We start from the raw sequence: 19,856 nt of genomic DNA on the forward strand, positions 1-19,856 counted from the left end.
CAGCCTTTAATTTCCGATTTCCCAGCCTGACACCCCTAATAGTCTAGGCCCTTTCTGCTCTGGCCCCAGTTGGTCATACATCACCTTAGCTGATGCCAGCCATGCCTTCCCCCTGCCATCTGGACAGAGAAACGAGCAAGGAGCAGGACAGGATGAGCTTGGCAGAGGCCTGCTGGGAGGCCACAGACACCTGGTCCCTACCCTGCCTGCCCTTGCTGTGTCTGTGCTCCCGGGATGTGGGATGGCAAGAGAGCAGCTTGCTTTTCTTCCTTTCTTCCTTTCTTTCTTTCTTTCTTTCTTTCTTTCTTTCTTTCTTCCTTTCTTTTTAGGTCTCAATTTCTCCTTACATAGCTTAGAATCTTCTACACCAGAGGCAACATTATATGCTGATGTGGGTGATCCTCTACCCCCTCCCCCCTAGCATAAAGACAACACAAACCAGTCCAAGTACAGCATCTTTGAGGTAAACCATGGCCTCCATCCTGCAGAAGTGCTCAATCAAATCTGTGAGTCAGAACAAGCTGACAGTAAAAGGCCACTTCCAAGTAAGAGAACTGCCAGGTGAGCCACGGCAGGCAAGGACATCGTGGAAGGACGAGCTACTGCAGTTACGACAGGAGAGCCTGGAGACATGCTCAGCCTGGAGGTGTGTGACCAGACATCCTGAGCACAGAGGGACCTACATACCACATAGCAAAGGATGCCCCAGGCTGCCTGTGCTCATGAAAGGGCACAGGGAGAAACTAAGGAATGAAGTGGATGCGTGAAGCAAGGAGCGTTGCCACAAGGTGCCCTCGAGCTGCGCAAGGCCAGAAGACCAGCTTCAGAGCGCTAAGGTTTTGGGAAGAGGGAAGGCGGATGAGAACCTTCAGAAGGCACTGTTCACAATTGAAGCCCTTTGTATCCTCATCTTACCCAGATGCAAACGTCACTGAAGGGTGCCCTGGCATACCACACACTCACAAAGTCTTGTTCTCAGAGCACAGCCCAGGGCACCCCTGGGTGAGGGACTTCACAGAGGACAGTCACTGAAAGGACTGGGGATCCAGCTATCTAAGTATTCATTTGCCTGAGAATATGGGGCACCACACCCACCACCTTTTGATAGAAAGTGAATATTCCTATCTGCAGAGGAGGGACAGCAATACCCATCAGATGCTTCACTGCATGAAATCCTTCATCACCAAACACCTGAAACAATAGAATTCATGCCCCACAGTTCTAGACAGCCAAGATGTCCACAGAGCCAGGCCTCTGTGAGGAGGCTGGGAAAGCCTCCTTCCTTGTTCTCTCAGCTGTGGATGTAGCTGGAAGTCCTTGGCAGACAAATCACTCCTCTCTACCTCCATCATCAAATGTCAGTCTCCCTGCATCTCGGTGTCTAAATTTATCTCTTAGATGAACACTAGTCATCAGCTATCCCAATATGACCAACCCTAGAGGATCTCATCTTAGCTTGATTACATCAGTAAAGACCCTATTCCAAACGAGACGAGCATACAGGCTCCAAGCAGATATCATTGCAGGTGGGGGCACTGTTCAGGACACTACATTCATTTGCTATCAAACGATGTCAGGTAGGGTTGGGTTGAATAACATGTGCCCCATATTCTCAGGCATTTAAATGCTTGACTCCCTACTTGGTGGCCCTGTTTGGTCAGGTATAGATGGGGACTTGTTAGAGGAAATATGTCACTGGGAGTAGGTTTTGAGAGTTTAAAACCTTGCATCATGTCAAATTTTCTCTCTTTGCTTGCAATATGAGACGTGAGCTCTCAGCCATTCCTGCCACTGTACTTGTCTGTTTCTACATGTCTGAGCCACGATGGCGATGGACATTGTCCCTGTGGAACAATAAGCCAAACAACCCCTTCCTTCTATGAGTTGCCTTGGTTGTGGTGTTTTATCACAACAATAGAAACGTACCCAATACATCAGGTATCCAGAAACCCAAGCCCCAGCCCCAGACCTACCTCTGCCTGCCCGCCTCGGTCACCTGAGCTGGACCCCCTCAGTCACTCTCCTCTGAGAGGGGACAGCTTGGATTTGACTTCCCAAGTCTTCGCCAGCTGCAACGCTGCCAAATGAAAAGCAATTAAAAATCAGCACAAACTCACAATTTTAACAATATAAATAGAAATAAATATAGATACGCGCATGGCCTTGTTGGCAGCCATGTGTCTCTCGGCTCTGTTCTCTGGGAAGCCCTGGAAGCCGTGAGACCCTGGCATCCATGAGCAAGCTCGGGCCTGCATCCTGCTTTCCAAACATCGTTCTCTAACAGGAGCCAGGGTTCTTGAGAGCAGCAACTAAGTCAGGGCTCCAAAACACCAATCTCCAGCAGAAATAGGAACCGTTACAGCAGTGACTGGTTCCAGGGACAGGGCACGAGCTAGAGTTGTCTGTAATGCCTGAACACAAACAATGCTTTAAACATAGAAAGGTAGGAGCCATGTTGGTTAAAAAGGTCACAGGTGCCAACTGAAAGATGTCTCAATAACTCTAGCAAGAACAACTGGAACAAAGTAAGCAACTATTCAGCCAGAATCCACAGAATAAATGTCATATTTATTATGTATCATTTGTCTGTGCTTTTTGTTGTGTTATATATTTATGAGCCTGTAATGATAAGAATAACTAAGCGAATAAATAAATAAGTGGGAGAAGACAGTTCCTTCCAGAATTACAATTAATAAATGCAGAACAATGAAGTAAACAGAAAATTACACTTATACAAACATCACTGTAGCAGGCAACACGGCTGACACATTAGCTAAAATTAGTGGGTGAATGTCCAAGGAACAACTGGGTATTTGTCTAGTGTCAGAAGTGTCTGTTCCTCCAAAAACTTATTAATTTCAGAGAAAAAAATTATAGCTCTATAGCACGGGCGCTGAATGGCACTGCCTCCTCCTTGTGATCAAGGGTGACATCAACAGTAATAACACACACGGGCTTCATGGTCCCCTGACACTGTGCTCCAAGGAGGACAGTGTCAGTGCTGTGGGGATGTGCCCAAAATGTATTATTTTAATATCATCATAAGGAAGCACTCAAAGCAATAGTGTCTATCGAGACGGCCAGGCCTCTCAGCCTGCTGTGGCAATGGAGACCAGGAAAACCTGATGCAGGCTGGGACCAAAAAGACCCAACAATGAAATGCACTGTGCAAGCTTGAGCAAGAAAGGATGTCTGTGCGAAGAGACGCTCAAACCAGGGCGGGGTTAGTTATCAATATCGCACCATTAACACCTTGGCTTTCAAAGTCACAGAAAGTCAGGCTTCTTAAACAACGGGCTGTGACTGAATCCCACCTGTAATGAACATATGGGGGCTGAACAAGTTTCTATCTACATTCACAATGACCAAACATTAATTCAAAGTGAAGTCTATACTGAGCCCAAGTTGATTCTGGTGGAGCTCATCATGTGACTTCCCTGCAGCCTTGGTTCTGAACACGGGTTGTGGGATGTGACCCCCCACACCACACACCACCAATGATCACAGCCTGCAGCATCCCTGCTGAGAGGGGAGACCCTGCATGCTATGAGCAGCAGTGTTCTTACAGAAACATAATGGTTTGATGATGGAAAACAAAGGCTTTGCATGTTTCCCAACAGTCACTCCTCGGCGCCTAAGGATCAGATCAGCATCTTATGGATTGTATTGCATTACGAATGTTTGGTTTTTAAAAATTACTCTTGGAGTTGCTGCCTTGAGTGTCATAAAAAAAAAAATTGTAAAGTGGATGTTGGTTTGGAATTTCCAACAGTTTCTCAAATAGGCCTCAGCAGACTTCTGCTGGTTTGGTGCGATGTACTTGTATGAAGCAGCATCCTCACCATTGACGATCGATCATTAAATCAAAATATCGATCAACTCGGAAAAACACTGAAGATGCTCTGTGACGCAGCGTCAAATATTCCACCAAGATGTAATTCTTTCTGTGAAAACATACAAGCTCGTCCACCTCATTAGTATGCAAATTTGCTAGTGTCTTTAATAAATGATAAAATATGTATATTAAAAAATCATCTTCAAACAAATTTATCACTCATTGCCAGAAAATGGTTGATTTATATAGTATGTGCCCAGGATCATGTAAAAAAAAATTTCCCTGGTGGAAAGAAGCTATAAGTAGGAAAGCTTAAAAGCCTTGATAGACTGCTAACCACAACCAAAAGAAGCAAGATGCACAGAGTGTGTGCCATATGTATGCCATGCGCGAGCAGCAGGATGCGTAATGTATGTACACATGCTACATGCATCTGCAGACGTGCTACCAGGCTACACAAGCTTGGGGACTTTGGAAGCGAGCGTGGTTGGTGGGGATGGGTGGGGGTAAGGAGGTGGGGAGAGAGAAAATGGCCTTTTTGCTGTTTCAGGCAGCTCGCTGAGCCACGAATCCGATTTTCACACGAGGATTACTAGATTACATTTCTCACCACAGGCAGCTGTCCCTGTCAAATAAATAATCATCACCTTACATTTATATATCACCTTTCATCCCACAGCCCCTTCCCTACAGCTAGGACCAGCCTGGGAACAGCTTCATGTCCTCTCAGGAAAGGGAGGGGGAAGAAGGCTGGAGTGGCTTGCACAGAGGGAAGCAGTCAGGCCCCTACTGGGAACCCCCACACCAGAAGGGCAGCCTGTGGTGTAGAGTGCTATGGTATGAAAGAATGGTCTGGGCAAGGGAGAGTACAGAAGCAGTCAAGGCTGGACCCCTGCAGCCAGGGCTGAGCCCCTGCAGCCAGGGCTGGGCCCCTGCAGCCAGGGATGGACCCTATGGCCAGGAATGGGCCCCTGCAGCCAGGGCTAAGCCCTATAGCCAAGGCTACCCCATGCCCAGCAGCCAGGGCTACACCAACCCAGCAACAGCAGGCAGATGATAGCTCTCAGGCTCTCATAAGTGAGACTGAAAGCCTCACCTCTGTGCAATTGCCTCAATCCAAAGGCATGTATATCAGAGGGAATCCTGGGAGCTCCCCTACAGGAAAGCCTTGAGCATCAAACCCTGTTATTCACCTGCTAGCCAAGTAGGCAAGGGGAGAAGCCATGAGCTCTACTAGTGGCTGTCACAGGTCCCCTTCTGAGCAGGGTGACCCACTCTGTATCAGCCTTAGGCAGCTCCCTATTCAAAGCAGTGGCTTCAAGTGAGGCACTGTTCCCACAAAAAGGAAAGGAAGAGAGGCCCCAGGGCACAGTGGAGCCAGGCTGGAGCTACAGATGAGGGACCTGATCCAGAGGATACAGCCAGACACTAGCCCTGGGCTGTATAAGCACTCAGACACCAGGCCAAATCCCACAGGCCTGCCTCTGCTCAAAACACACAGGCTGGCCTGCACCACCACCATGAAAGCCAGAAGCGAATGAGGGCCAGGGTCAATGGAGCGGCAGAAGCAACAGAAAGGAAGGCCTTGGGTGACAGGGTCACACCAGGCTTCCTCAGAGGCCCTGGTAGCAAAGGGGGCAGGGAGAAGGGAGTGGCACCAAGATCCACAGCATCCTCAAAGCACAGAGGTGAGCAGAGAGCATCCATCACTGCCGCCATGCTGGAAGTGAAGGGGACCTGCTGGAAAAGCCACTGAAATTGTGCTCAGAGGAGGAGCCAGCTCACATTCAGATGCCCCTGTGAGCACCCACAGCTCAGAGGGCTACAGAGGTCTGGACACTGGGGAGCTAGTTTTAAGTGAAGGGGGGGTCATCTCGGGTAAAAGAAACTTCAGCCCATCCCTCTGGCCAGGACCCAAAGACCTTGGGTAAGTGTCTACTGAGTCCCATGGCGCCCTTTGGGCCTCTGGTACAGGGTCCTGGGTCCCCTTTGGCCTCCACTGACCTAACACATCCATGCATCCCATCACTTCCAATTGGACTACCCCAACCTTCACAGCACCATCCACCAGCTTGACATAAAGACTTGCTCTAGGCCCTCCTGCTCCTCACCCTAAAACCTCCATGGGGTCTCACACCATAAGCTCCAGAATACCCTTCTCATTTGCAAGCCAGTTACACACCTTCACACACACACACACACACACACACACACACACACACACCTCTGCAAATAGTCCAAAACTGACTCTGGCCCTTCACTGTGTAACTCCCCTGATCTCCTTAACATCCTATACCAGATCTAAAGTCCAGCATTGCCTCCCCAGAAGCCCTGCCTATTCAGGGATTATTTCTGTGCCCAGGCAGGAGGGGGTGCCAGGGGCAGCACTTCTTAGCTCATCTGGGCAAAAGGCAAGCTTTTTCTCCCTCGGTTGACCCAGAGCCCCAAAGCCTAGGATGAACACACTTCTTACCACTTGTGATTCTAAAGATGTTTACAACACCCTCACTGCCCTGTATCCTGTTCCACAAGACAAGGCCTCTGATTGCAACAGCATCCCCAGAGAGTTCCCTTGATGCCAGATACCTAAAACCAAGGCTAATCCAGAAAACCAACCAGAAAATACCATGGCCACTTGGTGACATCCACTCCCAGGCAGTGCTGGTGGCTGCCCTGAGATGTCTACCCTTCTGTGATCCAAATAACCAGACTTTCCCCTTGAAGGGAGAATCAAGAGCCATAGCAATGCAAGGGCAAGATCTGCAGCAAGGGCCTGGCCCAGGCAACCAGCTGGCATCTATAGAGACAGGGCGCGACCTGAGCCCCACATGTCACCTGCAGGAGCCAGAGATTCATGGGTTGTGAGGGGGAGCAAAGCCACCTGAAGGGCGCAGGGAGTCAAGATGATCCCTGTGGTTAAACATGAGATTAAGGGATGCGCCAAGGAGGAGCAGAGGAAAACAGAGGTGGGGAGAACGGCAGCATCTCCAAGTCACCGCAAGCCAGGCTGCAGAGAACAGAAGACACTCCCACCACCATAGAGACACGGTACACTAAGGCTGGCCTCTTGGGGGCGCTCTTGGAATCTAACTCAAAACAGGCTGCTGCTCTGCTAACTGATTTTTTTAAAAAAAAATGCCAGCTCACCCAACACCTGAGCCAAGGCTTCTCTCCTCAACCTCACACATGCAGAGAGAACAGCACGCTGAACCTTCTTCCCTCCCCCACCCCCACACAAAGAACAAGGACCATGAAGCTGAAACCTGAGAAGAAGCCAAGGGGGCAGCGGGAGGCAATTTACAGCTGGGAAAACTGAGCCCTTGGCCAGATGTGGGCCCTGGGCAGGAGGGGGTGGGCTTAACTCTGGGCCTAAGGGCCTAGAGGGGCTCCCCTCTCAGGTCAGCAGCAGCCAGGCCTGGTGCTGAGCTGAGAGGCTGGTGAGAGTAGAGAAGAGCAGGACAGGGCAGTGGCCAGGACCTACCCACCTATGGCGCTGGTGACTCAGAGCCATCAGCCAGGGTGGGACATGGGGAGCAGTGTAGGAGAAAGGGAGGCAAAGAGAAGAAGGAACAGAAGGGAGAGGCCAGGAGGAGGTCTGCTGGCTACAACAGAGGTAGAGGGCTTCTTCCCACTCAGGGATCCCGGACGTGGCCAGGAGGAACCAGCCAGAGACCTGCTCACTCTTAGCCAAGCCCTAGGTTCCATTGCCTCCTGAGCACAGAGGGCGTGGATCTCCGGAACAATCACAATACCAAAGCCAGAAGCCAGAGAACCAGCAAGAACTATCCCTCACCACCAACACAGGACAAATGAAGGACCCAGAGGCCCAGAGAGGTTAAGCGCTATCCTGAAAGTCACACAGCCAGTGAGCAGGACAGTCAGGACCCAGATACCTAATGTTGGGCTCAGCGACCCAAACTCCCCTCCTCACCAGCCCAGCACAGCCCAGCTCAGCTAAGGAAAGAAAGCTACCCACTTCAAGAACATCTAAGAGGCTGGGAAAGAAAGGGGGTAGGAAGACAACCCCACTAAGGAGATGCATGCAAAAGTCCCTCTGACAAGTAGTGGAATTATTTCCATTGGAAAAAAAATTAATGAAAAACCCTCCCTTACCAGACCCCAGGGGTATTTGGCTGTAAGCTGATGTAATAGGGAGAAAAGAGGCCAAGGGGAAGGAGCCCCCCCCCCCCACACACACACATACACCAGCATGCCTTCTGCCAGAAGCACAACAGGGAAGCTGCAGCTGGAGTTGGGGGGACACAAGCCAAGCAGGATGTTGGAGGCTTGGAAGGAGGCCTAACGCAGCCAAGCTGGCTGGCTGGCTGGCTGGGAGGGAGGGAAGCAGAAGCCTTTGAAATGGGAGCACATGGCGGTGCTCCGCTGAGCCCCACATGCAGGTAGGCCTGGGGTGGACACTGACACCAGCGCAAAGCCTGTGGAGGGCAGTGGAAGGTGTCTGTGACAAAGCCGGCTGCGGGCAGAGCCAAGAAGCAGAAAGAAGGGGCTGGGAGCCAGGACATCAGGAGGTCAGGACATAACTTGGGATCTGAGGGTGTATACTGGTAATCAAGAAAAGTACTGTACAAGGAACTCCTTACTGAGCCCTTCACACAGATGGAGGACCTCTGATAAAGTAGGCATGCCTACACAAGGACCTAGGACCCCCACCCCAGCCTGGAACCTCAAAAATACCCAGCAGAGGGCACTGACATGAAGTCATGCCACCATTGCCCCCATCATGGACAGTGCTTCCACACGGGGAGGCCACCTAGAATGGGGTCCTAGAGAGAGCAACTACCATGGGTAGGGTCTGGGCAGCAACACTAGCTCGATAGGCCAGTTAGAAGCGCAAGGCACACCACCAAACACTCTCATCCCCTACCAGATGCCTACATAGCATCACTGACCAGCGGAAGGCTCTGGCAGCTGGGGCCACCTGGTATCTCCAAAGAACAACTAGGGTCCCATCCCTGCCTACGTTTGGGGTACAGACTAATACGGTACTTAGAGGTAATAGGTGGGGGTGGTGACAGATCGTGTCCCCATTTCTGGCATCCTGGTGAGAATTTCTCTTTCACCCACTAACCCCGCCACGTGCAAAGCTGATCATTACAGGAAGAATAAAAAATGTCCAAGCCTCCGGATCAATGACCAGTTCAGTGTTTTATCTTGGAAACGTTGAACATACCCTTGACCTCTCTGAGACTCCAGTACGCGCCATGGGTCTCAAGAGGACAGCCCAGTCCTTGACACAAAACTGTAGGAAAGACATATGAGCCCTGACGCCAGACAAAAATTGCAGACCCAGAAACAACACTCAGAGCACTGAAGGCTGAACCTGAAATGGGGTGTGGCTTGGCATCCTGTGGGACTACCCTGCAGAGATCTAAGGCTGCACGTGGCTATGACCAGCTGTGGGATGGAGGACTGCACCCAGGGGTTGCTGGGAGTAGATGGGCCATGAAATCGGCAGACTCCGCCCACTTCTGGACTCAAGCTGAGCTTCCAGGGAGTTTGCTAGTGCTGTGTGTCCCTGCTGCAGGAAAGCTCTGTCCTTGATCTTACAACACTGCTCTTCCCAGGCTAGCCCTGCCCTAGGCATGACCCCTCCCTCCATGTCTGGCACCACCCACACAGGCTGCCAAGCTGAGGTGGAGGTGGGCAGTCTCAGTTTCCTCAGAGCCCGGTTCTCTGCTTCTGGGCCCCACACAGCCCTGCGACGCACAGCTAGAGTGCAGTCTACAGCAGGAACACCCTACAAAGGGTTTGGCCACAGGTAGGGTGCTGAAAGGCCACCTCCAAGCCTGTGACAGTGTCCTGAGACAGCCACTTCTCAAAAGTAGACTGATGCGGCTTCATCTCACTCAGCCTTGCCTCAGAACCATCCATGAACCTGTGACAAGCGCGATTTGAGACTGAGGCAGAGGGCCACATGGCCAGGAGAGCTAGACTGAGTAAAACAACCAGCTGGAAAAAACCAACAGGTTTCCTGCTGCCATCTAGTGGCCAGCATGTGGAAGAGCAGGCACCACAACAAGGCCACCAAGAAGTCTCAGGGGCTATATCCCCCCTCCCCAACAAGTCCAGACTGAGACTAGGTGACCACAAGTAGAACCTACACAGGAGTCATGAGTGCCAGATTTAAAAAAAAAAGTGTGACACCCTCACAAAACAGAAGAACTGCCAGATGTCCATCCAAGGGCTTAGGAGAAAGGGCAGAAAGGCTGGAATGGCGATTGGTCTGAATCGGCAGCAAAGCATGATGTCAGTCCTGACCATGGCTACAGTCCTGGGTGGCCTTTCCTCCTCTCCTCCTCTGGTTCCTTTCAGCTGTTCTTCCTGTCACTTGCCACAGCCAGGGGCCCCCAGGCTGCACACTTGTCTTCATGCAGCCCCTCCTTCCCCCCATCTGTGCCAGCATCACTGTCTCTTCCATGTCACACATCACCTCCCTCATCCTTCCACCCTGGGTGCCAGTCACTGGCTCACCCATCCATCTTCTCTACTTCTTCGTGTTCACTAATGGTCGCCCTCCTGTTAGGCAGCTGGCCTCATAGTTCGGCCTAGACCTCAGAGACCCTACTTCCAACCTTGGAAGACTGAGGACTCAAAAGAGCTCCAGCTGCTACTGTCCCAAGGCCTCCTTCCTTCTTGTCTTATAGAAGGCCATCTAGCTTCCAGTTTGCTTGTGGGCCTTGAAACCTGGGCGACTGTCAACTCTAAAGCAGCTATCCTGAGAGAAACAGTGGGCCCTCTGGAACCCTGGGCTGTATTGCCCATCCAAGCGGCAAGACAGACATAGTGTGATCTGAGCGCATGCTTCGGTTCAGCCCTGATGTCTGTGTCAAATGCCTGGTAAGTTCCTTCCTCCCGAAAACCTTAACATGCCGCCATTGGTACAACAAAGGATCATGACATGGGTCCTTCTGAGGCCAAAATATCTACAAGATTAACTTACACTAAGATGTCAGTAACTGGTAACTTGGTAACTGGGAAGACAGTGTCGATCTATCACCCATCCACGCCGCAGAAGCAGCACGCTGGGCATGTGAGGGTGAGGCTATTTTTAACACTGTGAGTTGTTTAGCTCTGGGTTAGCCACAGCATGGGGGATGGAGACTCAAGGTCAATACTGGCTCGCACAAAAAGGAAAGCACTTGCCTGGAGCTTGACCTCCAACAAGGTCAGGGTGGCCAACCTCATGTGACACCTTCTGGGAGTAGCTCCAAGGATCACCTCTCACAATGGCAGAGTTAACGCCATTGGTAGCTGAGGAAACTACAACCCAGGACAGTTCTATACTGCAGAGCCAGTGAACTGACCAGGGTGGCTGGCCAGCGGCACTCTTCTATCATGATAGATAGTCAGCAGGTAGCCTTCAGTTCTGCCTCCTCTCCTCTCCCCTCCTCTCCAGCAAGTTATTTTCACGAAGCTACCCCACCACCACATACTCTCAAATGGCCTTTTTGGCACTGAGATGGGAGATGAAGATCCCCAATCCACACCAAGTTTCCCATGTGACCTCCCACTGAAGGGCGCTATGATTGGAGACTACACAGGGAATGGAGGCTCTCATATCTTGCCCGGGTGCTAGCAAATCTTTCACAGCAGGGAATTTTTCCTGTAACAGCCACATGGCTGTTTAAGTAAATTGAGTACCGGGTGTCACTGCCTCAACCCTACCCTGGTGGAAAGAGCCTGTTGAGGCAGCTAGGTCTGAAGAAGGGGGGTGGGGACAGGCCTCAGAGGAAGACAGCATGGTGGGTAGAGTCTCTGTCATCGGCAGATGGTAAAGGGGCTTCGGAATAAACCCTCAGAGCCCCAAAATACCTCTTCCATCTGCTTACTCCTGCCAAGGATTCCTCCATGGGGAGGGGGTCAGCTTTGATTCTATGGTCAAAAATAGGCCTGAAACCATAAACCTGTGGACTGGGGCGGGGGGACCCACCATGTACACAGAGTGACGGGAAGGGGTGAGGGGATAGTGAGGTGGTTTAGGAAACTCAGAGGAAACAGCTGCTGGCTCTGGGAGCACATGTGGCTCTGCCTGGGCCTCTCAGGACAATCCTACAGGGGGACAGGAGCATTCAGGCTGGAGCTAGTAATTACCTAGTGGATCTATCACTGCCCTGTGCCAGCATCCAGGGTCCTCGTGAGAACCTGTGTGGAAGGAGTAACTGCCAAACGGGACAAGGCTAAGAGCCTACAGCCAGTGGGACGAAGAAAACCCTGAAGAATGGCTGAGGTGGGCAGTAGAGGACCAGCCCCCAGTCAGAAGAACCCAACAAAGGGGCCAGAAGGGTCAAAGGAGCATTCCCAGTGGCCAAAAGTGGGATACCCAACTTGGGCTGCCGGCCCAGGCTCGCTGGAGACCCGCCCAGGGGCTGGGAGCTAGTCTGGAGAGGTGTGGACTGGGGAAGGGACAGGGAACTGGGTCAAGAGAAAAGGAGAATACTAAAACCACAGGAGATTGCTCCGAGTCATTAATCATCAGGGAAATAGAATCAGCCATAGTGAAAGGGCAGCCTTGATGGAAAAGAAAATGAAGAAATCAACAGTAACAAGTGCTGGCAAGGATGTGGAGAAACTGGAACCCTCCCACATAGCTGGTGGGAGCCAGGGTGATACAGCCACTGTGCAAACAGCCTGCCTACCTCTTGCTGTGCAGAGCGCAGAGTTTCCATATAATCCATCCCTTTCCCCATCTGGGTACACACCCCCACAGAATCAAAGTCAGGTGCCCACTCGCACACTGGTACAGGAATGTGCACAGCAGCTCTCCCTATACAAGTCTCAGGGAAGGAGAACAAGCCAGATGTCCATCGGCAGATGAATCAATCAACGTTGTGCTGCACATGCATGTGAGGGAATATTACTCAGCCATAGGAGGACAAAGCACACCTACACTCTTACGGACCTGGACGTCATCTACGTGAAGTAAGCCAGACACAAGGGACCACACGCAGTATCGTGCTACAGAACCACCAGTAGAAAGCAGGTAGGTGATTGCCAGCAGTTCAGGGAAAGGAGGACTGCAGTTTAGGGGATGAAATTTAGGACTGAAATTTAGGGAGGGAGGACTACAGCTTAGGAGAGGGAGGACTACAGATTAGTAGGGAGGACGGACAGACAATAGCTAAGACGGGCAGCACTACAGGCTGGTGCAAAAGTTGAACAAGGCAGTAGGATCATTTCACAACCCAATGAGTGAGCCAAGGACTGAACTGCGTCCTTTAAAAGGGTCACAGTGAGAGCAGCGGCACAGGCATGTAACCCCAACATATGGGAGGCAGGTTATCCTTGGCTACACAGCAAGTCAGATGTCAGCCTGGGCTACGTGAGACCCCATCTCAAAAACTAAGAACAAATAACAACAACAAAGAGCCCTGAAACAGTCACATGGCACAGTCTATGCTATACGCCTTTTACCACGTTAAAAATGAACACGCATCTAAAACCTAGGAGATTCTAGGCAGAGACCCCTGTTATCAAGCAGCGGCAAGGCTTGCCAGCCCTGCTCAGAGGATGAGAAGTCAGAGGCAGAGAAGCCAAACTCCCAGCGCAGCATCCAGCCTGGCTGGCATTCACGCACATTTGCCATGCCCGTGCACGTGCTTTGCCAAAGCTTACCGAGTCAGAGTGTTTCCTCCTGGAATATGTACAACAGCCCCAGGAGGGAGGTGCAGCTAGTGTGCGCAGCTTCGGGCAACCAAGCTAAAGCACCCGCAGTGTCCCCAACATCCACTACACAGAGCAGCTGAGTTGCTGGTTTTCACCCTAGGCAATCAGTCCCCTCTCCCACTTTGTCATCGCCAATGCCCAGCACTGGGAAGTGGGGACAGCACAGGCTTAGTCAAGTCCTGCACTGCGATCTGCAAGTGACCGTCCCTATTACTTGCTATTGGAGTGCCTCCCTTTCTTTCTCTGAAGAAATCCAAGTCACACCATGATGGTCCATGGGGGGGGGGGGGTAAAGAGTATGTCTAAACACTCCTGGCACAAAACAGGGCTCCATGAACCTTCCGCTCCTTTCTTCCCCCCAAGGTAGAGGACAATTACAAAGACTGAATGGAGAACTTCAGCGGGTTTATGGAATGTGGGCAGTGCAAGCAGGGAATCAAGGTCAGAAGAGGATGCCCCACACCAAGGACCAATATCCCAGAGACCTGGAAGGTCTGGCCCTTGAAGTCTGGCATGGCTACTGTATGAGACCCTGTGCCAGGAGTGGTTTTAGTGCGAGATAGGGGCCAAAGTTCAAGGGCACTGGGATGCTAACAGCATCGGGGTTACCAGGAGAGAGAAGGTGTAAGAAGGAAGGCTGGAAACAGCAGAAATAAAACTCGCCAATAAAAATAGAAGGAGCTTGCATTTTTAGCGCATCCTCAGTGTGCCAGACGCTATGCTAAGCACTTTACAGATTCCCTTGGTGCCTCCTCACATCTCCACAGGGCAAGTTATTATTAACCCCATCCTACCAACAAGGGTGTGGACGCAGAGGGTAAGAAGCCTGCTTAAGGTCACACACTGGGGCGTCTGCTTTGCGACCAGGCTGAAAGGTCTTGTCATGCATATTCTGACTCTACTCTCCCTGGTTCCTTCCCTCAGCTTCAGTCACAGCGGGAGAATCTCCCAGAACAAGTCACTGGGCTTGAGCAATACAGACAGCCCCTGGCCTCAACACAGTCAGCTAGAAGCTGACGCCAGCAAGGAGGGATGAGAGGAGATGATAAATATTTGGGAAATTTTAGTCAAATAGAGACTAAAACAGAGAAGCTTCTGCTCTCATCAGCTCTACCAGCTTTAGGGAGAAATCATGGTCTGCCTCACAAACCCTTGGCTATGCTCACTCTGGGCAGAGGGCTCGGGTTCCCCAGCTGGAGCAGGATTCATCACTGGGTGTGTGGTTCATGAAGCTCTGAGTGGTCCAGGGAAGCAGAAGCAACAGGGAAGTCACCCTCTTGCCATCCCAACAGCACTGTTCTAAAGGAACTGTGGATGGCTTCCAAATGCCTCCCCCAAGTGCCAAGTTCATCCTATTAAGCAGTGGCCTGTGCAAGAAAGGGACAGCAGAAAAGAGATCTAAGGGCCAAATTCAAGGCTGACCCCATCAATGATGGTCCAGCAGAGGGAGGAAGCGCACTAAGGGAGCCAAGGAGAGCAGGGTTTCTGCGTAGCTCCCACGGTTGCTCTCGTCTGCCTCCTGGGAATGCCAACCCAGGAGCAGGTACCTTCACCTTACTCTTCAGTCACTCCCAAGGAAGCTCTGAGCATGGAAGCCCTCGCATGGAGACACAGACCTGGAGCCTAGAACTAGAGAGACGGAAGCAGGGTGGGCATGATGGCTTCACAAATACAGGTGTTTGCCATGAAAACTGAAAACCTGAGTTCTATCCACAAGATCCATATGGTAATAGAGCAGAATCAATTCCACAAAGTTGTTCAGATACTTCCACATGCACCCTAAGACAAGCACATGTGTGTGCACACACAATGAATAAATATTAATTTTTTAAAGGCTGAAGTAGGTACATTGTGAACTCAAAGCCAGCCCAGACTACATAGTAAGTTCCCTGTGGGCACAGACTAATCAGTGAAATTCTGTCTCAAAACCAACCAACCAAACTCCTCCATTTTATCTTGAACTAATGTTTAGGGGGTTCCCAATGCATCAGATGCTATGCTGGCTCTGACACACAGATCATCTCATTAAAACGTCAAGACAGTTACCCGATCCCCATCAACAATGAGAGCATCCGAGAGTTAAGTAGCATAGACTCTGTCAAGCTAATATGCTGTGGGATCAGGATGCAAGGCCATGTGGTCTGACCTCAGAACCCACAGCCTTAACCAAGACCCTTTACCACTTCCTAAAACAGCCCCTGAGGAGTTTGTGACCGAGTTACTAAAGATAATTTCTAGCCCATTAAAAGGAATGGACCCATGGCTGCAGTGCTCAGGAGCACACCTGTGAACACCCATGTTCTTACACAGGATGCCAGCCCATCATTCCAATTACACAGCAATTACACACGTGCCCTGGAGGCCCCTGGGCTGATGTGGAATGAGCAGAGTGGTTGTTTAACTTTAAAATAGGGGATGTGGGGAATAACAGACAATAGGTGAAAAAATCATCCAAATGACCACTTATGGATGATAGGTAAACAAGATATGGTAGAGGCACACCATGGAATATGACTCCTTGGCAAAAAAAAAAAAAAAAAAAAAAAAAAAAAAAAAAAAAAAAAAAAAAAAAAGGAATGTGTTCTGATACAAGTTACAGTTTGGATAAACTCTGAAGCCATTATGCTGAAGGGTAGGGGGGAACTACCCAGGAGAGGTAAGACAGTAGGATAGTCCATTTGTATCCAGTATCTAGACTACTCAGACTTTAGAGAGTGGATGTGGTAAGCGGGACTAAGGAAAGGCCAGATGCAAGTCTTTGTTCAATGGGTACAAAGTTTCAGTCTGGGAAGATGGAAAGAGCCTGCAGCCTAAGGAAGGCAACACAACAGTGGGACCCTGTGTGTGTCAGGCCCACACAACTCAAAACTTGCAATTTACTTAAACGATACATTTTATGCCATGTGTATTTTACCACAATAACAGTTAAAAACAAAAACATAGGGTGCGGTTGGCCTGATGGACTTTAAATGCTACATCTGCTTCATGCTCTGTGGAGCAAAGTGGTCCCCCAGTAGGGATGCAGGAGTCATTTAGGAGGCTGGGACATTCTTGGTGAGACAATATAGGGTCGGTGTCAGGCTCAAGGCCACCTTAAAAGCAATGAGAAGACGGGTTGTGTGAGATCTGAAAAGGTTATTCCCCACTGAGTTCAAATATCTAAGAAACTAGGCGAGCTCAGCCTGCATCCAGAATGAGGGCAGAGAGTTTAAAGTCTGAACTGGGGCAGAGAATGTGGCCAGGGATGCAGATTCCCTGAGACTTCGGTTTCAGCCACATGCCTGGCTCAGAGCAAGCGGGAAGGACCCCTCCTCTAAAATCAGTATTAACGTTTATTGCCCGAAAGATACATACTGCTCACTTAGTGAGCATTCGTCAGCACTCGCACACTTCATCCGTGCATCATCCCGATGAGGTTTTATTTCAGCCATGATTCCCATTTTACAGAAAGGGAAGTGAGGCTCCAAGAAGCTGAGAGCAACTCACTGTCACCACAGTGGTGAGGCCGACTCTGGGTCTCTGATCCAAAACCTCTCGTCTGAACTGCTGGAGGTGGTTAACTGACTCTATGAGACAGTCTTACTAGGCTGCTCAGCCTGGCCTCAGACTCCTGGGCTCCTGTGATCCTCCTGACCTAGCCTTCTTGCTAGACACAGGGATCCTCTGGGCAGTTGCCACTCTCTTTGCACACTGAGTATAGCTTGGGCTTGCCTACCATACTCAAGGCTCTAGTCTTACCCAGCACCCTTAGGAATGAATAATGCCACAAAAGTCAGCATTATCCAGAAGGCCACGAGCTGGGCCGTTAATAAGTCCCTAGGACGTTCTCAGTCCGGTTCCCCAGTCCCCAACACTAGAAAGGCTGATTTGGGATAAGGACCACAGCTCACTCGAGAGTCACCTTCAAACTGACTTGCAGTCACAAAACTGCAAAACTTCAAGCTCCCCTCACCTCCTCTCCATCTCCCAGGAGAGCCGGGCAGCCAGGTCCTGCTCAACAGGCCCTGCCTGGCAGCAAGCCATCACTTCAAATTGGGCTTTCAGAGGCCATTTAAGGCAGGAGTAGGAAAGTCTTCTCCCTGACGAAAACCATCTGAACTACTGAGAGAAAAATCAATCGTGATCACGTGAGTAGAAAAGAGCTTAAATTAGGGTTTCTTCAGAGTGAGAAATCTAAAATGACTCTCTTGTCACAGCGTACAGGAAACGCAGCCAATAAAAACAATACGTTATTTTTTAAGAAAAATCATCCCTCAGTCTTACATTTACATCCAATTAAGGGAGAAAAGCAAAGAGAAGACTGTGTAAGAGGAAGAAGGGAGCTGAAAGGCAGGGGTGGTCTCCCTGAACTCAGCCCGCCACCCTGCCAGAGTGCCCCAGTCTGGCCTCACGGGCCAGCTATGCACAGCAGGGATGCAGCCCTCTCAGGCCTCAGTGCATCTCCCCTTTCTGTGCTGGCAACATTCACTAGAGAACCTTCAGAAAACATATGGCATAGAATTAGAGAAAAGAAAAACCACTAAGACTCATTAGCTATCACTAGCACTGTCCTTTGCTTACAAAAAATAAAAATAAAAAGTAGTATTTGGGACTAGAAAGATGGCTCTGAGGTTAAGAGCACTCGCTGACTGCTCTTCCAGAGGTCCCAGGTTTGACTCCCAGCACCCACATGGTGGCTAGGGGCTGTAACTCCAGTTCCAAGGCAATCTGATGCCCTCTTCTGGCCTCTGTAGGCATTGCATGCACATGATGTACAGACATACATGCAGGCTAAGTGGTTCACACCACTCATATGCAAAGAAATAAATAAATCTAAAAAGTCAGTATATATAGCATAAACACTTGTATCTCTCCCAGTATTCACTCGGTGTTTAGAAGCATTTTTTGAATCATGGAAAGGGTGTTCCTTTGGTTAGCACAGGTTATCTATCCTCCGGTCTCAGCCTTCACAGCACTGGGAGCTATGTTACTATGTTATGTTTGAAGACATGATTTCTCTGAAAGGTTATACAATAGTCCCTCATGTGAAGGCATCCCACAACAGATTTAAATTTCCTCGTTGTTTGTTCTTAAGATAACTTAGCCTGTGCTAGTCTGGAACTTGCTTTGTAGCCTAGGCTAGGCTTAAATTCCAAATCCTCCTGTCTTACCTTCCTGAGTGCTAGCACTGCAGGCCTGAAACACTACACCAAGTCTGAATTTATTTCTTAGCTGATAAATAAAGACATAGATGGTACATACTGGCCACCTGTCACATGACATTTCAATAGCTGTGTGTGCTGCATAATGTTCGCACCAGCTAAATGTTTGGAGCTTCCCAGGCATTTATCTCTTTACGGTGAAAGTATTCAAGATTCCTCCTTGTAGATTTTTAAAATACATGGCACATTATTATTATCCACATGCATCTAGCTGGGTAATACTCACCAGAACATTTTTTCTTTTAATTATATTCACTTATTCATTGTGTGTGTGTGTGTGTGTGCGCGCACGCACGCGCGCGCGCACCCGCATTCACACCTAACTTCTTACTTCTATCTGACTGTAGCTTTCTGTAAAAAGCATACATTTTCTATTGTATGCTTAGAATTTTTGTTATTACAGATGATGTCTCACTGAATACACACACACACACGTACATACATATATAACTTCTTTGGGATAAATTCCAGCAAACAGAACTGTGAATGGACATTTCTAAGACTCCTGACACCAGCTGCCAAATAAATGCAATACCCGTAACAAGCAACACTGCCCTGGTGCAGCTCTAGACATGCATGGGCCAGCTAAGGGCACTCTAACACCGGCATCAGTCCTTGCTAAGCAGCTCCCACTTCTGCAGGTGGAATTGCACCTTGGAATTGCTCTGGAAGCTCCCATGCCAGCACTGGTCCCACTACCTCGTGCTCTGAGGGGCTATGAGTTAATGTCTGGCTGCTAGGTGTACCTTGCTGTGATCTCGGGGATGCAGGCAGAGATTAGCCCTGCTCCCCTCTGCATTCCTATTCAACCTTTTCACCTCCCACCATCAGTTCCCAAACTATTTTTAATCAATTTTTTTAAAGATTTTATGCGTGTGAATGTTTCTTGACTGTATGTATGTTATGTGCATCATGTGCAAGCCCATGGAGATAAAAAGAGGGTTTTAGATCCCCTGAAACTGGAGGGACAGCTGGTTTTTTTTTTAACTAAAATGTGGGTACTGGGAACTGAACCCAGGTCCTATGCAAAAGCAAACAAGGAATTTGGAATTCTTAACAACTTAACCCCTGGGCCATCTCCCCTGCCTCTTTTTTTGTTTGTTTGTTTGGAAAGAGACAGAGTCACAGTTTTCTGC

At 49.8% G+C, this 19,856-nt stretch overlaps 1 protein-coding gene across 3 annotated transcripts in view; it reads right to left on the minus strand.

Moving 5' to 3' along the window:
- Tspan9 (tetraspanin 9) overlaps positions 1-19,856 on the minus strand; it is a 180,347-nt gene that overhangs the window by 119,616 nt on the left and 40,875 nt on the right. For all 3 annotated transcript variants that reach the window (XM_021165588.2, XM_021165589.2, XM_029478922.1), the window contains exon 2: positions 1,974-2,077. The gene's annotated coding sequence lies outside the window, so the exon portion shown is untranslated. The remainder of the gene's footprint in view (positions 1-1,973; positions 2,078-19,856) is intronic.

This window comes from Mus caroli, chromosome 6, assembly GCF_900094665.2.
Source record: "Mus caroli chromosome 6, CAROLI_EIJ_v1.1, whole genome shotgun sequence".
In the NCBI taxonomy this organism is placed as follows: domain Eukaryota; kingdom Metazoa; phylum Chordata; class Mammalia; order Rodentia; family Muridae; genus Mus; species Mus caroli.